The 26,659-nt window shown below is 36.1% G+C and overlaps 1 protein-coding gene across 2 annotated transcripts in view; it reads right to left on the reverse strand.

Annotated features, from left to right (window-relative positions):
• BMPR1A (bone morphogenetic protein receptor type 1A) overlaps positions 1–26,659 on the reverse strand; it is a 132,932-nt gene that overhangs the window by 54,651 nt on the left and 51,622 nt on the right. Inside the window, exons 1-2 of one of the 2 annotated variants that reach the window (XM_008696139.2) lie at positions 19,546–21,334; positions 4,959–5,073 (exon numbers count right to left, since the gene is read on the reverse strand). The gene's annotated coding sequence lies outside the window, so the exon portion shown is untranslated. Of the gene's footprint in view, positions 1–4,958; positions 5,074–19,545; positions 21,335–26,659 lie in introns of those variants that run through there. The other variant, XM_040623926.1, reaches the window with a different exon arrangement.

Below are 26,659 nucleotides of genomic sequence, written 5' to 3' on the forward strand. Positions count from 1 at the left end.
GAGATAAAATCTATCAGTTGAGGAATTTTATAAAGAACAAAATAATTTTACTGCCATAAACAGAAGACGTGATTAACTCAGGTTTCTGAATCACAGTCTGAATGTACTGTCACAACATTAAATGGAAAAGCTGATATTACTCGTTATGAATCGGAGGTTCTCAAAATAAATATACAACTATGAAAATATTTTTAAAAATTCAACTGTGTATGATCTGAAATCATTCTGAATACTACCAGCAGTACACATTCCACACTTTGGGAAACACTGCTGTCACTATTCTGGGATAAGAATGATAGAGGGGTTCTTTTAAAAAATATATACATATAAATGTAATAGAGTACAAATACGAATTACTCTGAGAGCTTAACTAGATTTACTTTAAAGAGAAAACCTGATAATAATTCAATCACAAAGCTTTCCCCAATAATGTAACGTCTTGCAGTTATATAATGTATAATTACAAAACAGCGACTACTTAATTTTCAATATAAAATGTTCAAATATTTCTAAATATTGCAAAGTCCTAAATCAGTTATCAATTAAGGGGTGAAAAGGACTTGAATAAAAACATCAAGACTAGCTAGTTTTGTATCATGAGGTAACTTAGAACCTCACTATAAGGTATTTCTCTAAGGACATTACCATACTAATGCTTATCTGTTAACATGAAACCACCGAATTCTGCTTCATGAATTTCTTCATAGATCCCAATTCACTGAGCAGTAATTCCATTAAAACAAGATACCACACTTCAGTAAAACTGTCAGAATTATACCTAAAGAAATATTTTAAACATTCTTTTTACTAAATAGTATGTAGTATTTAAAACTATAGCAAAAGAGATAAATATGACCAGAACAGTATTTCTTTAAAAACTGCTCTTCTAGAAAAGGCAATTACTTTTAAAAAATTAATTTAAAAAATAAGAATAAAAAGGCAATACTTTGTTTTTTTCATAATATCTCCCTTACAATATGCTAAGGCTCGAAAAATAATGTACAAAAATATTTGTTGTATATAAACAAATAAAGAAACCAGTAAGACATTAACTTTAATGCTTCTTTAAATTTAGAAAACTTAGGGGCACCTGCGTGGCTCAGTCACTTAAGCATCTGCCTTCAGCTCAGGTCATGATCCCAAGGTCCTGGGATTGAGCCCCGCATCGAGCTCCTGCTCAGTGGAAAGCCTGCTTCTCCCTCTCCCTCTGCTGCTCCCCTTGCTTGTGCTCTCTCTGTGTATGTCTCTCTCTCTCTGTCAAATAAATAAAAAATAAAATCTTCAAACTTCGAAAACTTAGATCCAACCACATTTGAAAAATTACTTATGTTTGCTATCGACGCGGCCCAACATTATCTGTACTATCCAGATAGAACGCATGGGCATCATCACCTCTTTCCAACATAGAGCAGAAATTAGTGTTCCTTCTTCCTTGACAATATCTATTCCACATGGTCTTTCTTTTCCATTTCCACTGCTATTACTTGGATTAAATTCTGATTACTTCATACCTAACACCTCCTACAACCTTCCGAGCAGCCTGACTCCTAATTCCATTTCCCTAACGATGTACGTTCACACATCACTGCTAGAGCGATTTCCCTAAAGTAAAATTTTCTTTACATCACACTTCCTACCCTCTCCAAGACCTCTACCATATTCCTAGGGAAATATTCATTTTCTATCAATTGGCTTTTCTACAAATACCTTTTCTTACTTTATCTATCCAAATTCTACTCATCTTTCAAAACCCACCTCAAATAATCCCTCCTATATTCTGTCTGTACTTCTCAGTGCTATAGAACCCTGATGAAGAAGTAATGATCCACTCTTCTGGCATTTAGCACTTTTACCTGGCAGTGTCGGTTATCACTACTCATATTACTTACATACATACCTTACAGATACGACTATAAACAGAGGATGGGGACCACATTCTTTATTTTCTGATTCCTCCTTTGTGACTTGCTGTTGCATAATTTAACAGGGACCAAAATAAGTAACATCCTGTAGAACAAAAATAAGTGCTCTGGGGCCTTAAACTAGGAAGGAACATGTTCTTAGAGTCAAAGAAATATAGATCAGAGGTACCTTGGTGGCTCGGTCAGTTAAGCACCCGACTCCTGATTTCAGCTCAGGTCATGATTCCAGAGTCACGAGATCAAGCCCTGCATCGGGCTCCACACTGGGCATGGAGACTGCTTAAGATTCTCTCTCCCTCCCCCTCTGCCCCATCCACTCCCATCACCCCCAGCACTCATGCGCACAGGCTCGCTCTTAAAAAAAATACATCTATATCTATCTATATATATATATATCTATATAGATATAGATCAGAAAGGACCTCAGGGATGAATCTGCACTTGAGATGGGTCTTTAAAAGTTGACAGGCCTTCCACAAGAAAGAAAAAGTGGAAAAAGCATGTCAGGAGAAAAGAGTAATATGAACAGAGCAGGGAGAAACACAAGGCAATTTCAAATCACTGGTGGGGGGGTATTATACACACATGTAGGGGTACAGAAGAAGAAAATTAAATTTTTGCTAAATAACCAATGCTTATAGATTTTCATAATTTCAGGTAAGCTGATCCCTATCTTAATCAAGAGCCTCATTATTTCTTGCTTGAAATAATTAAAAGCATCCTAATTGTCTCTCTGCTTTTGGTAACCTCCTCCCCCTTCCAAACTATCATCCGTATCACTGCCAGATTAATTTTAACAAAACACAATTATGATCCTGAAATGCCTCTGTTAAAATTTTTCAGTGACTGCCAACTATTCACAAAATAAAGTCTAAACTCCTTACCGTAGCATTTGGAGTTCTTCACAATTAAGATCTCTCCCAGACTTGTCTCTCAAAGCCTCTCTCATACCCTGAATTCAAACCATACAAAATGATTTCTCCTGTCTTTTGTATATTCGATACATCTCAAGCTTCCTTTGCTTATGCTGGGCTCTGTGCATGAAATTCTCTCACCTCCCAAATTCCACTCAGCAATCTTTCCAGTCATCTTTCAAGACTCTACTCAAGTAACATTTCCTATGTGAAGCCTCCCTGACAATTCTCTCCTCTAACAGTATTAAGACTTTTCTAGGTGTTGCCAAATACACCTTTTCAATTTCATATAGCACTTTCCCAACTGCACTTGAATTAGTTGTTTTCATACTCATCTCTAAGCAGACTACTTCAAGAGCAAAGCAAGGAACCCATTTCACCGAACATTTTGTTTTCTCAGTGCCTAACACAGTGCCTGGCATACAGTAGGTATTTAGTAAGTGTTTAAAGAGAGAAGGAAACGGATGCAGGCAAAGGTATTACTCACTTAATGCTATACTGTTAAGGGACTTTACTACTGGAGTAGTTTGTCCATACTTCGGCAGGGCAAAAAAGAGTCACTGACAGTACATGCGGAATTATCTTTCAGAAGATGTCAGCTGGCAGTAACATGGAGAGGGAAATGAGTGAAGAGAGGCACAAAGCTGGGAGAGCCCTGCAATATTTTAAGTGAAATGTAACAGAAGGGCCTAACCTTGAATGGTGATGGGGGGATTGGAAAAGAGAGAATGGAAACATTCACAGCACATTACAGAGGTCAACAGATGGGACTGGATCTCTGACTGAGGGCAGGAAGGAAAAGGTGAGGAATCCGATTCAGCACTGAGACTCTGAACGTGGGTGACAGAGAGAGGTCCAGAAAGAGACGTGGGAACCGTGGTGTGAAGCAAGCAGTTGGAAAAACGGGCCTGAAGGTTAGAGAGAGTGTCATAACGGAGATGTGATCAAGAGTGATCAAGAGATCATCTTAGAGGTGACTGTTGAAATGAGATTAGGAAAAACATTGAGAAGAAATAGAAAAATTTCAAAGATAAAATCTTGTGGAGGTTACTTAAAAGCAGGAGGAGAAAAAAAAGAAATTATGAAGGAGTAATTAAAGTAGAACTAGAAGAACACAGGGTCATAGAAACCAAGAGAACTGCAAAAAAGGGAAAACGGCAACTACTACAGTGATCAAAAAGTATGAAGCCTAATAAAAGACAATTAAAAAGTCATAAGTATTTTTCAAAAGAGCAAAGACACCAGTGGGGCAGGGTGAGAAAAAAGAGTGCATGCTGAGGAAGCAGCAGCAGGAAGCAAAGCCAACCACTTCAGGAGGAAGAAATACAGACCACTTCATAGTATATGTCCTCTATTCATTTTTCTAAAATATAGATTGCTGAAGAACTCAAACCCTCTACCTGATAATCTGAGTCTGTAGATGGACTGAAAATAATGAACCCGACTTCTCCATACATACTGGCTTAGAATGGCTTCTTCTCCCCCATCCCTGGTGTTACTGCAGTTCCTGCAGTATCTATCTTAAAGACCTATATTTTAAGACATTTTTCTTCTGAATTACATAATGTGTGAAAGTTTCAAAATAATATAAATATCCATTTTTAATATAACCCACCATTTTGAACTCTGCTTGGTCATCTTTAGAGGGAATAAATGTATCTCTATATATCATCTAATGCTTTTCTATAATTAGAGTGAAGAAAGTACTATCAGTAATAAATAAGTACCTTTTATTCCTGAAGCGGTTCAACATTTATAAGAGAAAAATATATTAGAACTACTTATGAACTCATAAGGAGGTCATTCAAGAAACTAAAGAAGCTAAAATAAAGTTGCAGCAGTAATACATACGGAAGGACTATTTTCAATTTTTTTCTCCCTTCCAAGATTTTATTTAAATTCAAGTTAGTTAACATATAGTGTAGTATTGGTTTCAGGAGTAGAATTTAGTGATTCATCACTTACACACAACACCCAGTTGCGCATCCCAACACGTGCTCTTCTTAATGCCCATCTCCCATTCAGCCCATCCCCCCAGCCACCTTCCAGGACTATTTTCAACTGTTAACAAATGAAAATGTTTATATTACTCTAATTATTTTCTTAAAAGTCTTTTCCTTACCTCAGAGATGTGGCTAGATAAAACTGTACTTCCAATTTTCTCCAAACAGCTTTGACCTATGCTTCCATCTCATGAATTCCAAGACAGTATTAAACTGATGCATATTTTCATAAATCTGTTAAAAAAAAAAAAAGAACTTACTTATAAGACTAAAAGAAACATGCAGAAGCAATACTAAACATTTGTCAGGTGTAAAATTATACATTTTTAATGCAAAGTCAATGAAAATTCTAAAGTTCTTTAACTATCACTTGACCATTTTCCCAACCTCTGCCCAAAAAAGTTTCCCATTTTGCATATTTTCAACTTCACAAACAATAGTTCTGTGGAAAAAATTACCTGCATGTAAAATTTCTGTATTAGCTTGAAAAACCAGGAACAACTAGAAGCAGCACTAAAATTCACAATTCTACAATAGTCAAATTCCTACTTAGGCAAAAATATATTTGACCACCCACCTAATATCTCTATTTTCACTTTTTATCACAAAATCTCAGTAAGCAGTTTTAATTTCAGTCGACCTTCTTCCCAGAATATTAAGAACTGGAGGGGTCAGGAATTAATGGCATTGCTTGGTCTAAGCCCAGGGGATAGGTTACAACTATGTTACCACTGACATTTAGTTCCCCTGCCGCTTTAAGACACAAAGTTCATAAATCTAAAAGAGGGAAACAATGAAAAATTTTGATCTAAAAAGGCATGTTGTTTACTTACAGATTTTAAAAATAATTTTGTTGAATGGATCTTTTAACTGAAACTTCAAATAGCAAAGTATTGTTTCACATTTTAAAAGGAAAAACGTTAAGCTATATGAACACTACCTATGTCCCACTGCAAGGTCAAAATGCCTTTGTCTTCAAGTCCATTTAGAAGTAGCACTAGTGTCACACTGAGGTTTAGTGGTCTTGGCAATAAGGACTGAATGCATGTAAACTGGGGCAACCTGAAACGGTCTAGCATATCAGATAGCAGCCTTTCTTAAAGACAAGAGTCTCCACTCAGCAGACAGGCTGCCATAGGACCAAGCTAAATCTTTCATGGTCCAACTAAAGACAGACTGACCCTGAAAGCAATTAGTAATGCTTTGTCTGCATTTAGGAGCCTTAAATAGTCTTCTCAATGCACAAGTTACCCACAACTTAACTGATCTCTAACATTTTTCAGGGTACTCACAGGTCTAAAACCCTTAGACCACCACTCAGAGAAATGAGGGCAGGAATGGAGATACGGTGTTCAGGGATTTTTTTCCTGACATGTTCATAGTCTTAAAAAATTTCCCTTATATAATAAAAAAATAAATGCATTGTTTTTTTATTTAGAAATGACAAATATCTTCCTCCAAAGCCACTCTGCCAACAACTCCATTCTTCCTTAACAGTGTATGTGGAAGAAAAGAGGAAAGGCAATCTCTATATTAAACAAAGCTCAGATTAACCCATCCTCATAAAGGTTAAAACAATCCATCAAAAGGACTATGTTTAAAAATATATGGCCCGATTCTAATTCTACCAGTTATTTCCAGTGGATCAAATAAAATTAACATGTAAACCATCTATTAACCGTCGTTTATCACGACACCACTTATTACAACACTATGAACTCGTGTTTAACAACCACAAAGATCTAGTCCAAACTGAACACTAAAGAAGTATAGCAATATTTTCATCGAAGGTTTTGTGTCTACAACTTTCAAGCCTGTAAGTTCTAGAAAACACATTAAGGAAAAGGTAATTCTTTTAAAAACACATCAGGTCTTCTTAACAACAGAATAAGTGAAAAATCAAACCTTTCTGGATACATTCTAATATTTTATAATTGAGCTAACATTAGAATTTCCTCAAAGTTCATAAATATCTGCAAACAAATATGAAAAGTGCATTTTAATCCCACATTATCTTTACAAAATACCTTTGCCGTCAAAATGTACACATCCCTCTTGGCTTTCAAAATTACTAAAGTTAAACTTTAAACCACCGAGGTACTTAAAAGAGCATTAACCATACAGAACCCATCAGTGACAAACATCAACTGTGGATATTATAGTTATCTCTGACTCTGCGTGTTAGGACACCACCCATTCACTCCTATATTAGTAAGATTTGCTTTATAGAAAAGAACAGCATACATATGCTTTTGATAAATACGCTCAGTCTAAGACAAATTTAAGATTACTTTTGAGACTGTACCAGATGTCAAAAAGTAGTCATTTCTTAGCATTAGCAATATTGACTGCATACTTTTTCTTTCCACCACTCCAAATACTCTCCTCCTCAACTGCATTTCTCCTCTCTAAGCATCCATAAAAAGTACCCCAAATATCGTACAAATACTGCTGTTAACACTATTGCTGCATTCATATAACCCTTTTAAAAAATCAGAACCAAACTACAGAGTATTTGACAAAACATCCCAGCTGGGCTCTAAAACTAAAAGCGTTACGGTTAAAACTTTTGGTACATTAACTGGAAAATTCAAACATCATGCTTCAGAAAAATATAATACAGTTTTAGCTGTAAGTAATTCAAAAGAACAGTATAATTTAGTTTTATCATGCACTTCTATAAGAAAGCAGGTAACCACGTAACACAGAAAGAGATGGCCAACTTATGGATGGGTTATGTTCTAAAAGATCACTTAAATTGAATGTAAGCTTGATTTTGAAACTTAAGATGCCTTTCTCATAAAACCAAAGACATAAACAGTAAGATTAAACCTGTAATACAAATGAACTACAGTACACAATTCTGTCATAGCACTCTTCTGCTTAAGCATATTTCCATACCGAACTCTAACTTTTTATTCACTGTTGTAATTCTAGAATCTAGCACAGCTGATGACACACAGTAGATTTCAACAAATACTGGTGATCGGAAGAAATGAACAGCAACAACTCAATGATATGAGAAACTGGCTTGTCTAGAAAACCTTACCTATCTTAATTATATCAGACAACCAAAAGACACGGAGAAAAAAGCTTCTTCCAAAAGAGATACGTGAAAAAGATTTTTAACACCAGGGTGAGAAAGCTCTGATCTAAGTCAGTTGTGGCAATCCCATTCTCCCTGCCAATGAGTGGTTTAGCTATAAGCATCTGATGCAATTCTAGCCAGTAAGATGAGAGACTAAGTTTGCTGGGAAACTAAGCACTGGGAAAAGTGTTTCTGGGAAAGGTTTTTCTGGCTGATGAATAAAAGACACCTAGGTGAAAACATCCCCTCCACTACCTTTTTTTTCCAGGCAACTCTGGATTTGAGTTTGTCAAGTAGAATGATGGCAGCCATCAGGACCATGAAGAAGGCGACACCCCAAGAGGACAACCCAACAGATAAAGAATGGCTGCATTAAAAGACAGAAAGAATCTGGGTCTTTGGTGATGTTGTTTTGCTTGAATAAATCCTAAAACCGTATTACTATATTGGATCTTTTTATTATATTAAATCTTTTTATTATTTAACCAATTTTCAATTACAAAAAGTAACACAATGAATACCGTGATTCAGAAACCAATACACCATTTACTTCTATGAACTCAACTGTTATTTATACAATGATAACTCACCTAAATATATATCTCAATCCAGATGCTTCTTTTCAACTAGATACATACTTCCAAAGTACTAAATATTAGTGGCACATCAAGTACTTCCAAAGTACTAAATATTAGTGGCATATAAAAGCCATCATTTACCAGCACAAAAACTGTTCACACACCCATATTCACTTTTCTGGCTACTGGCAGCACCACCTACCCAACTGCCAAAATTGGAAATCTTGGGAGCACTAGTCTTATCTCCCTCTGTTTCACCTATTATATTTAGATAGTTATTAAATGCTGCCCATTCTAAGTCAGATATACCTTTAAAATCTCTCTCCTTTATATCTATACATATCTAGTGCAGGCTCTCATCTTTCACTGCAACCTGCCTCCTTTCTTACCTCCTGTGTTTCTAAAATACAATCGTGCTTCTTGAAAAGATTTTAAACATAAGTCATTAGGAAAATAAATATTCAAAACTATAATGAGATACCACTACATACCTACCAGAATAGCCATAATCAAAACGCCAACAGCAAGTGCTGGTAAGGACACAGAGAAACTAGAACTCTCACACATTGCTATAAAATGATATAGCCACTTTGAAGAACAGTTCGGCAATTTCTTAAGTTAAACATAAACATAAACTCACTATATGATCCAAAATTCCCTCTATAGGAACATACCCAAGAGATATGAAAATGAGTGTACAAAGACTTATACACAAATGTTCTCAGCAGCATTATTCATAATAGCCCAAACTGAAAACAATCCAAAGGTCTGTCCACTGGTGAATGGATAAACAAAGGGTGGCATAATCATACAATGGAAAACTATCACGTAATAAAAAGAAACGAAGTACTGGTAGATGTTACAATATGAATGCACCTCAAAAACATTCTATGTAGAAGAAGCTAGAGGCAAAATACTATATATTGTATGATTCCACGCATATGAAATGTTTAGAAAAGGCAAATTTAGACAATAAGAAAGCAAAGCAGTAGTTGTCTAAAGCAAGGGGTAGAAATGCGAAATTTGGGGCAGTGATGAAAATGTTCTAAAATATTTATGGACTGTTGATGAAAATGTTCTAAAATATTTACAGCACAACTCCAAAGTTTTACCAAAAATTAAAAAAATACAAATGTATTTTTTCAATGATTTCCAACTGTGTATAAAATGAATTCCAAATTCTTTAGGAGGCCATCCATAGATTGCTATAGTCTGCTTTCCATCTATTTAACCTCCTTTATCTTCTGCTACCAACTCTGCCAAAAAGCCTCCTGCTGGCCAAATTAGACTATTTGCTATGTCCTAAATATGCCCGGTTATTTAATGCTTCCACCTTTCTTCAAGCTTGCTACTGTAATTCAAAAATCAAAACGTTATCTTTATCTTTTTGCCAAGTGAACTTCCATTTGTTCTCACAAAGATCCACCTCCAATACCTCCTCTTTTGTTGAATCCTCTTGCAGCGCTTAGCACACCGAGTTATGATTATTTATAGGTATATCTTACTTATTAAGACAGCCCGTGTACAGCAATTGCATCTTACTAAGGCTTGTGCCCCCTGTGCTTGAAACACAGTCCATTGACCAGCACACAGGAGGTAATCTATTTATTTTTGAATAAATGACTGATGAAGAGTGACAGAGAAGAGGAAAATCCCAAAGTGGGCAAAATGAGCTCTGTACCATAGAGACATTTGTGTAAGTATGGTTACAACTGATGTTATATAAGAAAGAAAAACAGAAAGTTATCCAATCTCACCTAAATGTTTATCAGTGTGGGATTGGTGAAACAGTCACAATGAACATTACATAGTCATTAAAAACAATGAGATACATCTCACCTATTTGTACTGATATGGAAAGATATCCCAAATACCCTTAAGTTATGAAAATAATAAAATAAGTCACTCCTTCATTATTAAAAAGAAAACTATACACACAAATAGGTGTGTGTGTGTGTACATGCACACACATGCAACACGGGTGAGGAAGGTGATGAAAGGCACACACCAACTCGTCTGAGTGTAGGCAAAAAAGTGGAAACAACTTAAATGTCTGTCAACTGATGAGCGGATCCACAAAAGGTGGTATATCCATTCAAAGGCATATTATTCAGCCATAAAAACAAATGAAGCCATAAAAAGAACCAATTCCAATACAACACAGATGAACACTGAAAATATGTCACTAAGTGAAAGAAGCCAGAACAAAAGGCCACATATTATCTAATTCCACTTATACAAAATACCCAAAATATGCAATTCCACAGAGACAGAAAATAGATTAAGGGTTGTCTGGGACTGGGGGTGGAGGGAGGAATGGAGAAAGACATCAAAATGATGGCCTACGAAAGAAAAAAAAGGGGGCAAATTAGAATTCATCAAAATTAAAAATACTTCCTCTGCAAAACACCCCGTTAAAAAGATGAAAAACAAGATACAGAATGGGAAAATATATTTGCAAACCATATATGTGACAAAGGACCCAACTAGAATATACCAAATCTCAAAACTCAACATTAAAAAAAAAAAATTCACCAAGAAATTGGACAAAGAATATAAAAAGAGATTTCACTGAAGATATCTGGATGGCAAATAAGCACATGAAAAGATACGGTCAACAACACTAGCCATCAGGGAAATGCAAATTAAGACCTTGCTGGGATGCCACGATGCACCTACTGGAACAACCAAAATAAAAAAGCAGTGACAATAACTAAATGTTGGCAAGAATATGATGAAAACGAATCTTTCAGACATTGCTGGTGAGAATATAAAATGGCACAGCCACTTTGGAAAATAGTTTGGAAGTTTCTTTAAAAATGAAATACACACTTATATGCAATCAAACACACTCATGGTTGCAAAGAAATGAACATGAATGTTAGCAGCATTTTACTTTTAATAGCCAAAAACTGGAGAAAACAAAACGTCCTTCGAAAGGTGAATGGTTAAACAAGCTGTGGTACCGTCCACACAACAGAATCCTACTCAGCAAGAGCAAGGGATAAACAAGTGATACACAAAACAACTTGAGTGAATCTCAAAGGAACAGGGTAAGCAAAAAGGTCACATACTGTATGATTCCATTTCTAAAACACTCTCAAAATGACAAAATCATACAGATAGGAAAAAAAACCCCTCATGGCTGCCATGGTGGGGGACAGCTGTGTGTCCAGCAAAGGGAGATCTTTGTGGTGACAGAATCTGTGTCTTGATGTTGAGTTGGCTACACACGTCTACATGTATGTTTAAATGGCACAGCAATATACATATAACATGAACCAATGTCAGTTTCTGTTTGGATACTGTACACCATGTAGTATTAAGTAACCACGGGAGGAAGGTGAAGGGTACAAGGGACCTCTCCTCAATATTTCTGCAATTTCCTATGAATCTATAATTACTTTTATGTAATTAAAAGATGTTTAAACCCTATTTCCTAAAAATGTTTTACCTCTGCTTTGAATTAGATTTTGAATAACAAAGCAACTGTTCAAACTAGTCAAGATACATTCTTTCTTTCAAATCAGCAAGGGAACTTCAATTCTGCAGTGGTTTCTAGTATCCTATGGAAATGAAGAATCCCCATAACAGAAGTCTAAACAAACCAATGGTTCCTAGACCAAATTCTGGGTCTTCAGTCCTCCCTGTGTCCCTCATCCTCTGGGTCTGGGAAGCAGTGACTACTATCACATGAGTGCCTATCTGTAACAAACACAGCAAGTCTGACGCTGCCACCTGCAGCAGGATGAACCCCCAAATAATCATCTATCCATATATCCTTTCCAATTTTTCCTTCCTGACAAAGAAGTCTGAAAACCACTTCTATGTTTTCCTTTTCTTTAAAGATTTTATTTATTTATTTGATAGAGAGAGCACACAAGCAGGAGGAGAGCAGAGAGAGAGGAAGAAGCAGGCTCCCCACCAAGCAGAGAGCCTTGACGCAGGACTCGATCCCAGGACCGTGGGATCGTACCTGAGCTGAAGGCAGACGCTTAACCAACTGAGCCACCCAAGTGCCCCTCTATGTTTTCCATTTTCTCTACAATTTATTAGACAATTTACACGGTTTACACGGACACTTAAATCACTTGATACATCCTCCACTTTCCAAGTAAACCTAATTCAGAGAGTGGAGAAATATATATCACCCATTTATTTCCTATAAAATGATAAGAAATTATCAATAGAACATTTATTTTATTAGCTGATAGGTAAAAGTACCCTGGGGCAAGTTCCTCTGGATAGTTTCATTACATTATATAAAGAAGAAAATTTCTACTCTTAGGAATTATCAGGAATTGATTTTATTTATTTATTTTTAAGTAGGCTCCAGGCCCAGTGTGGAGCTCTCCGTGGGACTGAACTCACAACCCTGCGATCAAGACCTGAGCTGAGATCAAGAGTCCCACGCCTAACTGACTGAGCCACCCAGGCATCCCAGGAATTGATTTTAGATTGCTAAAGGTTCACCAATTCTTCTAAAAACATGCATTGTTTCTACTTCTCAGTAAAGTATAAATACTACTTAGAATTAACATTATGAACACCAATTACAGAGTTATGCTGCAATATAGTGAAATCATGAGGGACTAATTAATACATAGTGCTATTTGCTCCAGTTCTAAATGGTCCCAAAAGAGTGCTGTGTTTACTTATTTGTGTACTTGCTTGTTTGCTTATTTGTTTTAAATTTTGGCTTGCATCCCTATTTTTTTTAAGTTTTCTTCCTTTGCTAACAGCTACCTAGAAGGCACATTTGCTAACATAGTAACAGCTGCCTCTACTCACTTTTTTTTTTTAAGATTTTTTCTTTATTTATTTGAGAGAGAGAGAGAGAGTGCATGGAAGCACAAGCAGGGGGAACGGCAGAGGGAGAGGGAGAAGCAGGCTCCCCACAAAGCAGGGAGCCCAACTGATGTGGGGCTTGATCCCGGGACCCTGAGATCATGACCTGAACCAAAGGTAGATGCTTAACCGACTGAGCCACCCAGGCGCCCCTATCCACTTTTCATTTACATCATTCCTGAGAACCAGAAAACTAGTTTAATGCAACTCTGTGTTTCAGGATCTATAGAAATAAAAAGGCTGCATAGGACAGCCTGAAACTGAAGGTATAAAAATTGAACACATCTTCCATTATGATCCAGTAATTTTTATGCTGTGATATATATATATTTTTAATGCTGTGATATTTTTAAAAGATCACTTCAGGAAGTGTCCTATTTTACACACACTTCAATGAGTCAATTCAGGAAAAAACAAAGATGGGAGAAGCTAAGAACTGTAAACATCTCAACATTTCTAACAAGATTCTCAAAACTGTTCCTCTTGAATTCCTTATCTGGCTTAATGTACAACTGTTTACAAAAAAAAAAAATTTTGCCACCACCTAGTAAAGGTGACAGGGTACATACACAAAGACCCAAAAATTCTAGCTCTGAGTATATTACCCAGGGGACCTTTTGAATTTATCTACCAAGAAGCATGCACAAGAAGATTCACAGCAGGGGCACCCGGGTGGCTCAGTCATTAAGCGTCTGCCTTCAGCTTGGGTCATGATCCCAAGGTCCTGGGATCGAGCCCCGCATTGGCTCCCTGTTCAGTGGGAAGCCTGCTTCTCCTTCTCCCACTCCCCCTGCTAGTGTTCCCTCTCTCGCTGTGTCTTTCTCTGTCCAATAAATAAAATAAAATCTTAAAAAAAAAAAAGGAGAAGAAGAAGATTCACAGCAGCATTTTCTTAATAGCAAAAACCAGAGGAAACCCAAGTGTCCAACAACAGTAAAATGGACAAACTGTAGTATATTCATACAATTACCACACAGTAGTGAAAAGGAATGTACCTCAGATAAGTGTGTTAACATGAATGAAATCCCCAAATCACAATGTTGAACAAAGAAGAAACAAGTCCAAGAACACATATATACAGTGTGATTCCATTCATATAAAGATTCCATTCATATAAAGCTCAAAAATAGGAAATTCTTTTTAAAAAGTTAATTAAAGGAAAAATACAGAAGTGGGAAAATGTAAGGAAAGGTAATGGAGCAACACCAAACTTAAGATGATGGTTTCTTCTGGGAAGAGAGAAGCTTCTGTCCTGAAGCCTGGAGAGGTTCAAAGGACGCCATTACATTGCTTGGGACAGGAGGCTGGGACAGATGCATTCATTCATTATTATTACTCTAAAATGTACATCTATGTTATATATACCCTTGTATGTAGAATAGATTTTAGAATAAAAATTTTATTTTAATCTGAAGTAAATATAGTTAACTTCCAATATTTTGTAAATCTGGGTATTAGGCATACAGGTGCCACACCACTTCCTATATTTTGGGAATGTATCATAACTTCATTTTTGAAAATTAAGAGTAATGCACTATGAAACTATATTTTGAAATTTAAGGACAAAATATCACAAATCTTTAGTAGCCATAAATCAAAGCAAATACTAAGCTATTACAAAATGAAAAAATGTGAAAAAATTTACTTCCCCTCTTGATATAATCCAATGGAAAATACACAATGCTTCAATACAGCATTCATTCCAAATCATTTTAACTTTAATCTAGTCATGAAATACAAAAATACAAGCAGCAAATTGAGGGGTATCCTATTTTTAAAAAAACAACAAGATAAGATTTCATAAAAGACCACTGTAAGGAGGGATGGGGGAAAGATGAGGGGTAGTGGAAACAGTGACTAATTCTCAATTAAAGGAAACTAAAGAAATATGACAACCAAATGCAAAATACATTCCTTAACTGGTTCCTGGATCAAAAACCAAAATAGGGGCACCTGGCTGGCTCAGTTGGTAGATGATCTCAGGGCTATGAGTTCAAGCCCCATGCTGGATGTGGAGCCTACTTAAAAAATAATAAAAATAAAAATAGCTATGAAGAATACTTTTGGAAAGAAAACAGAGGAAATTTAAGTAAGGGCAGTATACTACATAATAGTATATTGATATTAAATCTCTTATGATAAAGTAGCTCTTAAAGAAAGTGATCTTGTTCCTAGGACACACTTGCTAAAATATTTAGGGGTGAAGTGTCAAGATGTCTGCAAATTACTTTCAAATGTTGAGAAAAAAAGTATATGTGTTTTTATAAACAGAGAAAGCAGATGAAGCAAAAGGTAAGTAAAAATGTTTTTACTATCCAAATAGTATAATTTACTAGAGAAATAAGTTTTTACTGTTCAAATTTTATTTTAATTTAAAAGTTCATAAAATAAAAAACCGGGGAAAATATGTACTTTACCAGTTGAGTTATAATTTCACACATGCTTTTAGTAAACAACGTCAGTTTGACAGAGGTTACTAAAATCAAATCTTGACAGACTTATAAGGAGGTCCCAAAGATCTTCTCCCCATCAGCCAATTTTAAAACTTTTTCCCTAGAAATTGTAAACTATGACTGCTCAACAGGATTAAAAATTACATTTTCCTTCAACAGTCAAAAATTATAGATGTGCTTTTGAAACAGAGCATTATAATCAGTCTGAAGACATATGGGCTTTTAAAAAAATTATTTGGCAAATCACTGGTACAATATATAATTTACAAAGGTTTTATATGATACTGATATAGATATAGATATAATCATACTGATTATGTTACAACATAATATTTTCAAGTGTCCTATTTAGCAAACAGAAGAATGTTTTAAATCTTTCTCAAAACAGATCTATTTCCTAATGATGCATACCTGTATTTTTCAGGATTGCTAGAGCAAGGTAATAAGGATAGAATGAACTCCTCTAAAACACAGGTAGTTTCCTAAAAAACTAATTACATTTCATGAAAACGAGTTACACTTATCACCTCGAGGATGTACTGGTTATGTTGGACTTTAATCCAATTAATCTTATAAAATATTTGCCTTATTTTTATTTACCAAAAATAAAACTACATTCATTAAATACCCAATTGTCATTCATCCAAATGTGAACATCAATGAGACTAAACAAATGACATTCTAGAAATTACAGAAAATAAAACGATTTTCGATTGGTGACACCCACATAAAATCCAGCACTTGTACAAGAATATGTACGAACCACATCCAACAGGAGGGGAAGTGGACTACAGGTCTTTCCTCCAAAGGCTGGGTGTGGGACAGTGTTGCTACATGCCCGTCGGTGGGTAAACACATAGGGAAGAAAGTTTTAGCTGGGAAGCCTGCATTTAAGTTCTCATCTCTGTGTAATGAGAGGCAGGTCGTTAATTACTGAACAGCACTGTCTTTTAAATCGGTGAGTCACATGCCTAAGGGAGGAGCTTATAAGCAGGATGAGCAACAACCAAGGCAATCAAGATTTCAAGAAGCAGCAACAACAGGTTTTGAAGACTTTCAGACAGACAATTAGAAACACCTATCCCAATATAATGCACATAATCCAACAGGCTGACTATGGACTCCCCACTTTCTGCAGAACATGTCATGTACATTTGGGGCTATGTTTGTGAGGTTGGATATGTCTGAATTGCAGAGAATAGCTCTATTATCAACAGGCAAGAGAGACTGAAAGAGAAAGGAAAAAAGATCACTTGGTAATACTCCTGAGGGCACTACAGTATATTTTAAACATTTAAGACACAGTTCTCTGCTGGCAAGTAACACTGAATCAACTTGAGGAGTCACACCATAAATATGTTAAAGCTTAAACAACAGTACCAAGATGACAACACAAATACTGCCATACCACCACACGTGATGATCTGAGAAGTAACAAAGACTAGTGCTTCACAAGTGGAGAGATCACTGGGGGATAAATTTAAATTAGCCTTCCAAAGACTGGCAGGGTTTAACAGTATGCAAGGAGCGAGTGGTGTAGGTTAAAATGGGCATTCTATCAGGGGGGCCCAGGGAAGGTGCACTGTGCCTGGCCAGTGTCCCACCTGAGGCCTGGACTCTAGAGTGGTGGAGCAGGATAACCAACGTATGGCCCGCCCCGGATGATACGTGCACAGCCACCCTGAAGCTCATGTCCGTAGCAGACAGTGATATTCATTTTCGTTCTCTTTCCAATCAAGCACTGATGATCTCACAGTCAGTCCTTGTAAATACAGAACAGCCAAGATGTCAAGATGTTTGAAATCTACCTACGATTCTTCTAGAAGGAGAGGATTAAGAGAAGAATACATATGGGTTACGAGCATGGCCTCTGCAGTCAGACTGAGTACCAAGGTTAGAATCCTGCTCCATCACTTACCTGTTACAATACTTTGACCCTAAGTTACTTAACCTCATCTGTACCCCATCTGTAAAATAGGGACAATAACTGCATGTGTCTGAAAGGTGAGGATCAAAGGAGTTAAGGTAGGCAGAGCACTTAGAAGAGCGCCAAGTAAATATATTCCAAGTGTGACGCAGTGTTAGGCTACTGACCGGACAGCTGCTTCCCAAGCTCGGTTTACCACAGGTAACTGAAATTGCAAAAAGGGAAACTGTGGATGAGGGGGCACTACTGTACTTTCCTCTTTCCAAATCCTCGACCAACTGGCCACGAAATAACAACAGAATAAACATAAAATACTATATTAAAATATAAAATTATGGAAGGGAGGTGATAGCCAAAGGGTATGAGGTTTCACTTTGAAAGAATGAACATGTTCTAAATGACTGTGGTGACGGTTGCACATACTTGTGAATGTATTAAAAACCACTGAAGTGTACATTTTAAATGGGTGAACTTCATGATAAGTGTATTAATTTCACTAAGAGAGGTTTTTATATTTGACCAATAAAAATCTACCAAGAATCGTGATGTGCATTTAGCTATACAGATGGTCTTATAACATTCTTAATGACAGCAAAACAGAACAGAAATAATCTAAGTAAACTATAGTAAATTCCTATTCTTTAGTAATGACAGCTAACATTTATTAATTGCCAAGAATTATTTTTTATGTACTATCTCATTTATTACTTACAACAACCCTAGGTATTAGAAAAGAATGCTATCTTCATTTTCCAGATAAAAATACTGAAACTCAGAGTAGTATTCTGCTCAAGGTCACACAGCTAGTGAAGACCTGGAGCCAGGATTCCAACCTGGGCAGTCTCAACACTGCCAGTTTGTATGGCCATTATTTGTACTGCAGAAGAATAAGTACTTGAAAATATACTCACAATATATTAAAACAGAAAAATAAATCAGATATAAAAAAACAACAACAGATACAGGGGCGCCTGGGTGGCTCAGTCAGTTAAGCATCTGACTCTTGGTTTTGGCTCAGGTCATGATCTCAGGGTTGTGAGATGGAGCCCCACCTCGGGCTCCTCGGTCAGCACAGAGTCTGCTTAGGACTCTCTCCCTTTTCGTCTCCTTCACCCTATGCCCTTCACCACGCTTTCTTTTCTCTAAAATAAATAAATAAATAAATAAATAAATAAATAAATAAATAAAATCTTAAAAAAAAAAAAAAAAGATGGAACAGATACAGCCCCAAATTTAATAGCAGGTATCTCTGAGAGGTGGCATTACAATGGATAATTACCTTCTTTATACTTTTCTGCATTTTCCACATTTTGTATTGCAAGGCAAATTTAAGTGAAGTTCATAAAAAAAAAAAAAGGTAGAAAGATAGTGATAATTCCAAATACTGCAGAAGGGACAAGTAATAAAATATGGAAGAAACTGCTAAATTTGCTAAATGGGTCACAAACAAATTCAATGACAATGGCAGCGAAGATGTGAAAAAAAAAAAAAGAAAAGAAAAAGAAAAAGGCGCTATTCAGGTACAAACTGACATTTTGAGAGGTTTGGAGGTGAAAAGAATGGCGTACAGCCTCGAGGTAATAGCAGTGTCAAGGAAAGATTTTGTTGGTTTGCTTTTAATTTGAAGGGAATTTGATCAGGGTTGTAATTGAACCAGAAATAGTCTGTCAAGGATGTAAAGAGAGACGAGGAGAGGAAGGTCTCAGAAGATAAGACTTAGAAAACCGGAAACACTACTTGTGAAACAGAAGAGAGAGAAGAAAAAACTCATGAAAAGAGATCTTTCAGATGGAGAAAAAAAATCGAACTTACATTTGGCACCTTCAAACTTCTCTAGAAAATATAAAACGAAGTCATCTTCCAAAACCGAAAGGGTGGAGATCAGGCACAGGGAGAGAGGTATGGAGTAGTGGCACAAAATGCTGGAAAGCAACTGGATTCACTAATTTGCCAGAACTAGCAATAATGATCTAATGATTGCGTGACCATAACAGAAAGTACTGCAGGAAGCTGGGGAAATCCCTCCTCCCCGCAGTTAGCGTGCACATGAAGCTGCCACAGTATGCCTGGAGGTTATTCCCCTATTAGTAATCCCTAGGCTAACAAGCACTGTAATAGTCTATCAAGTTGATGTGCTATCACTTCCAGGAGATGACATGAATCATCAAAAGCAGCACCAGAGTTCAAGCATAAATTTCAAATTTGACAATAAGAAGGTAGTTTTCTAGGGAAAATTAAGTTGCAAAGATCTTTGCATATATTTTTATAAACGTATAAACATATATATAAACTTTGTATAATTGAAGTTTTCCCTTAACAGGTAGATTGTTATGAAACGTGGTATTTTTAGTAAAGATACCTTTCTAAAGCAGCATTAAAAAAATAAGTAGCAACTGGATACTGTTCTTGTAAGAATGAAACACGGGGACCCTGACTGGACAACACTGGGTACAGGAGGGGCTTGTTAACTAGTGGGCTTCAACGTAGTGGACCTGCTTGTGCACATATGGAGACCCTCAAATGTCAGGCTCTGTTGCTCTCTTCTCTGGAGTCACTCAGTTTCTTAGAAAAGAGTCCTCCAGTCTCCTCTGACTGCCACTGTTCTACAAACAGGTAAGGAAAGGGACATGGGACAGAAAGTAAGGACGTATCTCATGATCCAGCAGATAGACTTCTGCTTAATCCCATTTATAGTGTACTCTTCTTCTGTATTCTCTCCAAATCCGCAGTCTCACTGGTGTAGTTTCTCTAGACAATCAAACACCCAACTTCTGCTAGGGTACTAAGTCCAGGAAGGGTCTAGCACTGTCCAAGATAAATATAATGCTACAACTGCAACCACATGTACAACTTTAAATCTTCTAGTACCATCATGAAAAAAGAGAAAGAGTTAAAATTAATTTTCATGTATTTTATTTAACCCAAAAGATCTCAAATGGTATTTCAATGTAATAAATAAAAAATGATTATTAAGATATTTTCCATGTTTTTCATACTTCCAAACCTGGTGTGTACTTAACGTTTAGACATGTTAAGTATTCAACAGCTACATGCGGCTAGTGGCTACCATATTAGACAGTACAGTCTAAGTCATGCTAGGGTAACAAATGACTCCAAAATTGCAATGGCTCAACATGGGCAGGTACGGTCTGCTTCATAGTCATCCAGGCTGACCATCTTGTTCTTGTATCAAGTGAAACACATGGCTAGGTACTACCTAAGTAAAGAAACAAAGAAAAAAAACAAAAACAAAACAAAAGCAAAAACAAAAAAGACAGAGAATCTTCATGGGCCTTTCACTATGTCAACCTAGAAGCAACACACACTTCCCCTCAAAGTCTACTGGCCAGATCTGTCACATGATACCACCTAACTTCAAGGAAACAAAGGGATTCAATGTTCCCATATGCTTGGAATGCAGGAGAAGCGGATGTGAAAGAGCACTACACGCGGCTGTGCGGACAAGCATGAGGCAGAAGATCTAAGCCCCGGATTCCAGGGCATAACTGTTTCTTATACAGATTTTTAAACCAATTTTTAGTCTGAACTCTTTTCCCTGTTACATAAAACTAACACCTACAATTCTGGGACACTGACAGGGGTAAAATCCAGTTTGCCTGTTAGCATGTACCTCTCTCTATATTCTAAACGGCAAGTTTACGTATTCACTGGAGAAAACAGCAGGGAAATCTGAAAATACAAATAAAACTGGGGAAGGTACAAGAGTTGATGATCCAATTGCAGATAATGTCAAAGAGCCTAATAGCAAATGGTTTGAGGCTGACATGGTAGCCTAACCTTTCTGAATTGGGAAAATACCCAATAAGGCCTCCCTTCCAGGACAGAGCCTTGCACTAAAGAAGAAACTGCTGGGAGTAAAAACAAAACTAAATAGAAAAGGTATTGCTGAGAAAATGGAAAGAGAGGGCTCAAGTAGGAGTAAGGGACAGTGATAGTACTAGGATTGGCCATCTTCTCAAATATAATCGAAAACAATTCTGTCAAGTTAAAAATGCTTTCCTGAATCACTACATTTCCTTCTAAAACTCCAGAAAAACTAATTTCAAAATGACCCATGAGACAGTTTCCAGATTCAAATCTCATACAAGCTATTATAAGGCTAAAACTAAAGCAAACCAGAAGAGCAGCAACACAAAACGGATAATAACTATAACCTACAAAAAGCTAGAAGCATTATGTAAATTACAAAAGGCATGAAAAGCATCAGAACTGAAGAAACTCAGAAAAGTGAGAACATGACTCAAAAAAGAATTTTAAAAATTTTATTTCAGATATAAAGACTAAAAACAAAGGAGCATAAGAGTAAATTAACATGACAGGTAATGTGAAAAGGAGACTAACGCTAAAAATAAATTTAAAAAATTTTAATGAAGAAATAAAAGGATTGTAGGAAAAGTGACAAAAATTATTCTCTTACATAAAATAGTAATCACTGAAGAAAACCCAAGAAAGGGAACTAAACATTAAAAACTATACAAAAACACTAAGAACTAAGTCAAGAAAATGTTCCTAAAATAAGATTTAAAACTATATGTTTAAGGCATACACTGCATCCTTGAGGATATGGACACAAAATAACACCAAGAGATATTATAGTAAAATTACAGAACTTTAAAAAGAAAAACTATTTGAGCATCTGGGCCAAAATGTCAAGTAACTTATCAGGAAGAGAAAATTATATTACCATCGGATTTTCCAAAGCAACACTTTATGCCAGGAAAAAAAAAAAAAAGTTAAGATCCCCAAGGAAATAAAATGAGAGCCAAGAATTTTATAGCTGGTAAAACTAATTTTCAAGTATAGACAATACACATTATCATCATGAAAAAACTCAGAGAATAATGTTCTCATGAGTCTTTCTAGAGAAATCTACTAGAGAATAAGCTTCAAAGAGCCAATATTGATTAGAGGAATATTGACATGAGGACTGGAGATGAGCATTAAGTAGTAACTTGTAGACTAAAAGACGATAAAAAGGAAGAAAGTTGTAATACATAACAGTAATATGACCTGATAATATAGAGAGCATAATTAAGAAATGAAGAGCATATGAAAAAAATGTTAACTCTTTTCAGTAATATTGGTGATGGATGTATTAGTTTTGTTACTGTGAAACTGTCAGATATATAATGTGATAAAATAAATGAGTAATTATGGAATATTATATCGCCCCTATATCCTTGAAAACCATGATTCCCAATCTCTATTTCCTAGTACTATTCACTGAAAAGACCTAGAAACAAAGACCAAACAGTAGCAATGAGCATTCCAAGAGTCCAGATCATAGTTTTGAAACACTATTTCCCAATGAAAGAAACCAGGCTTCATGGAAATATTTCATGTTTGAGATGGAAATTTTCAAGATGTTCTTGGAATGTCTTGTTTTATAAAGCAGTAAAGAAACTAATCAACAACTATTTGAGTGATGTCAAAAAGACTCAGAAGCCAACCTGAGGAGACTCCTAATGGCCAAAGATGGCATAGTTTGAGCATTAGCAAGCATAAAAATTGCAACAGACTGAATCCCATTGAATGTGTTTAAATCCATGGTGAAGGAGAAGAAAGAAGGAGGAAGGAGGAGAAGGAAAAGTGGAGGAGGAGGCAGAGAGCGAGAGAAGAGAAGAGAAGAGAAGAGAAGAGAAGAGAAGAGAAGAGAAGAGAAGAGAAGAGAAGAAGGGAGGGGAAGGGAGGGGAGGGGAGGGAATCAATCACCTTCAGAGAAGACCGGGAGCCATTACAATATTTCAAAAACTATTATGAGGGATCCAGTCATAGGGGGACCCCCACACTTTATGAGTTTAACCTTCAGGAGCTCTACCAGGCCATCACAGTGAATATCAGAGAAAAATCCCCTTGTGATTCTGCCAGAAAAAGGGGGAAAAGTACCATTCTGAAATATATCAGAGTACTGTTACTCTTTTGTTTAAGTAGGCTCCACACCCAACATGGGGCTTGAACTCACGATCCTGAGATCAAGAGTCAAATGCTCTACCGACTGAGCCAGCCAGGCACCCCAGAAGCATTCTGCTATTCTTAAGTCCTGCCTTTTCAAGAAAAATTATTTTAACAGAACCTAAATTATGGGGATTCTTTCAAAGCCTAACAAGCCTAGGTTAAGGAAAATAACCAATTCTAACCCAGGCTTACCTTCCATGTGGGGAGGGAGAAAACAACTAAGAAGCACTTACAAAGTTCACAGTCCAGAAGCACAGGCTCACTAAAAAAATAAAACCTCCTCATGAGACTAGAGATTCCCCCTAGTATGTTAACACCACATTAATAAAGGTCTGTTTACAGCAGTTTCTTTTTACCCAGTACATCATGTATAGCCAGCAAGAAAAAAGTTACAAGGCATACTAAAAGGCAAAAACCCAGTATCTTAACACCACCTTAATAAAGGCCTATTTACAGCAATTTCTTTTTACCCAGTACATCATGTATAGCCAACAAGAAAAAATTACAAGGCATACCAAAAGGCAACAACCAGCTTGAAGAGACAGAGCAAGCATCAGAACCAGACTCTGATATGGCAGAGATAACAGAATTATCAGATTGGGAATTTTAAAAAATTACAATTAATATGTTATGGACTCTGATGGGCAAAGTGGCCAGTATGCAAGAACAGATACATAGTAAGTCAGAGAGATGGATATTCTAAGAAAGAAGCAAAATGAAATGTGTAACAAAAATGGAAGAGGGTCTTTGATGGGCTTATTAGTAAACTAATCATGACTAAGGAAAAAAATCTCTGAGCTTGAGGATGTATCTCAGTAAAAATCTCCAAAACTGAAAAGCAAACCAAAAAAAAGACTGAAAAAGATTTTTACTTTTATTTTTTTTAAGATTTTATTTATTTATTTATTTATTTATTTGAGAGAGAGTGAGAAGGAGAGGGAAAGAAAATCTTTTAATTTTGAACTAAATGAAATTATAAATACAACTTTTCAAAATGTTTAGGATGCAGTGAAAGCAGTACTTAGAGGAAAAATGATAGCACTGATTATATATATTAGAAAAGAAGATCTAAAATCAAAAACATAAATTGCCACCTTAAAAAAAAAAAAACTAGAGAAAGAAAAGCAAATTAAATCCAAAGTAAGCAAATGAAAAGAAAAAATAAAAATTATAGCAGAAAACAATGAAACTGAAGAAGGAAATCAACAGGGGAAAAAAAAAATCAATGAAACCAAAAGCTCATTCTTTGAAAAGATGAGTAAAATTGATAAAAAGAGAAATGACACAAATTACTAATATCAGAAGTAAAAGGGGGTGGGGTGCCTGGGCTCAGGTGGTTGAGTATCCACTCTTGACTTTGGCTCAGGTCATGATCTCAGGGTCGTGAGATCAAGTCCTGCATCGGCCTTTCTGCTCAGGGTGGAGTCTGCTTGTTCCTCTCCCTCTGTTCCTCCCCCTGTGGGCTCGCTGTCTCTCAAATAAATAAAAATCTTTTAAAAATGTATTTAAAAATATTTCAAAAAGAAGAAATGAAAGAGGAGATATGAGTACAGATCCCACAGTCATCAAAAGAATAATCAGGGAATACCACAAACCTCTCTATGCCCACAAATTAGATAACTTAGATGAAATAGATCAATTCCTTAAAAGACACAATGTGCCAAAACTCACAAATGAAGAAATAGACAATTTGAATAGGTCTGTATCTACTAAAGAAATTGAATCATAATTAATAACCTTCCAAGACAGAAAGCACCAGGTTCTGATGAGTTCTCTGGTGAATTCTAGCAAACATGAAGACATTTTACCAATTCTCTACAATCTTATCTAGAAGATAGAAGCAGAGGGATTACTTCCTAATTCAGGCTATAGGACAGCATAAATCTAATACCAAAACCAAAAAGACATTACCAGAAAACTAGACTAATAGCTCTCATAAACATATATACAAAAGTCCTGAACAAAATATTATCCAATAATGTATAAAAAGAATTATATATCATAATCACATGGGCTTTATCCTAGGTATGCAAGGCTGGCTCAACATTTGAAAAATCAATTAATACAATCCATCATATCAACAGACTAAAGAAAAATCACATGATCATATCAACAGACACAGAAAAAGTATCTGACAATATTCAACAACCATTCATGATAAAAAAAATCAGCAAACTAGGAACAGAAAGGAACTTTCTCAATTTGATTTAAAAAAAAATCTACAAAAGCCTACATATAATTAACTAACATCACACTTAATGGTGAGACTCTCAAAACTGTCCCACAAAGATTAGGAACAAGGCAACAATACCCTCTCTCACCATTCCTTTTCATACTGGAAGTCCTAACCAATGGAATAAGACAAGAAAAAGAAAAGGTATATAAACTGGAAAAGAAGGAATATAACTGTTTTTGTTCACAGATGATGTGACTGTGTAGAAAATAAAAAAAAAATCAATAACAATGACAAAAACTCCTACAATAGTAAGTGATTACAGCAAGGTTTCCGGATACAAGATAAATAAACAAAAGTCAATTGCTGTCCTATATATCAGCAATGAACAAGTGGAATTTGAAATTGAAAACACGTAATTTACATTAGCATCCCCCCGAAATGAAATACTTCAGTACAAATCTAATAAAATACGTAAAGGATCTATAAGAGGAAAACTACAGGGGCGCCTGGGTGGCACAGCGGTTAAGCGTCTGCCTCTGGCTCAGGGCGTGATCCCGGCGTTGTGGGATCGAGCCCCACATCAGGCTCCTCTGCTGGGAGCCTGCTTCTTCCTCTCCCACTCCCCCTACTTGTGTTCCCTCTCTCGCTGGCTGTCTCTCTCTCTCTCTGTCGAATAAATAAAAAATCTTTAAAAAAAAAAAAAGAGGAAAACTACAAAACTCTGATGAAAAAAAAATCAAAGAACTAAGTAAATGGAAAGATAATCCACATTCA

The sequence above is a fragment of the Ursus maritimus genome, unplaced genomic scaffold (assembly GCF_017311325.1).
Source record: "Ursus maritimus isolate PB19 unplaced genomic scaffold, ASM1731132v1 scaffold_7, whole genome shotgun sequence".
Lineage (NCBI taxonomy): Eukaryota > Metazoa > Chordata > Mammalia > Carnivora > Ursidae > Ursus > Ursus maritimus.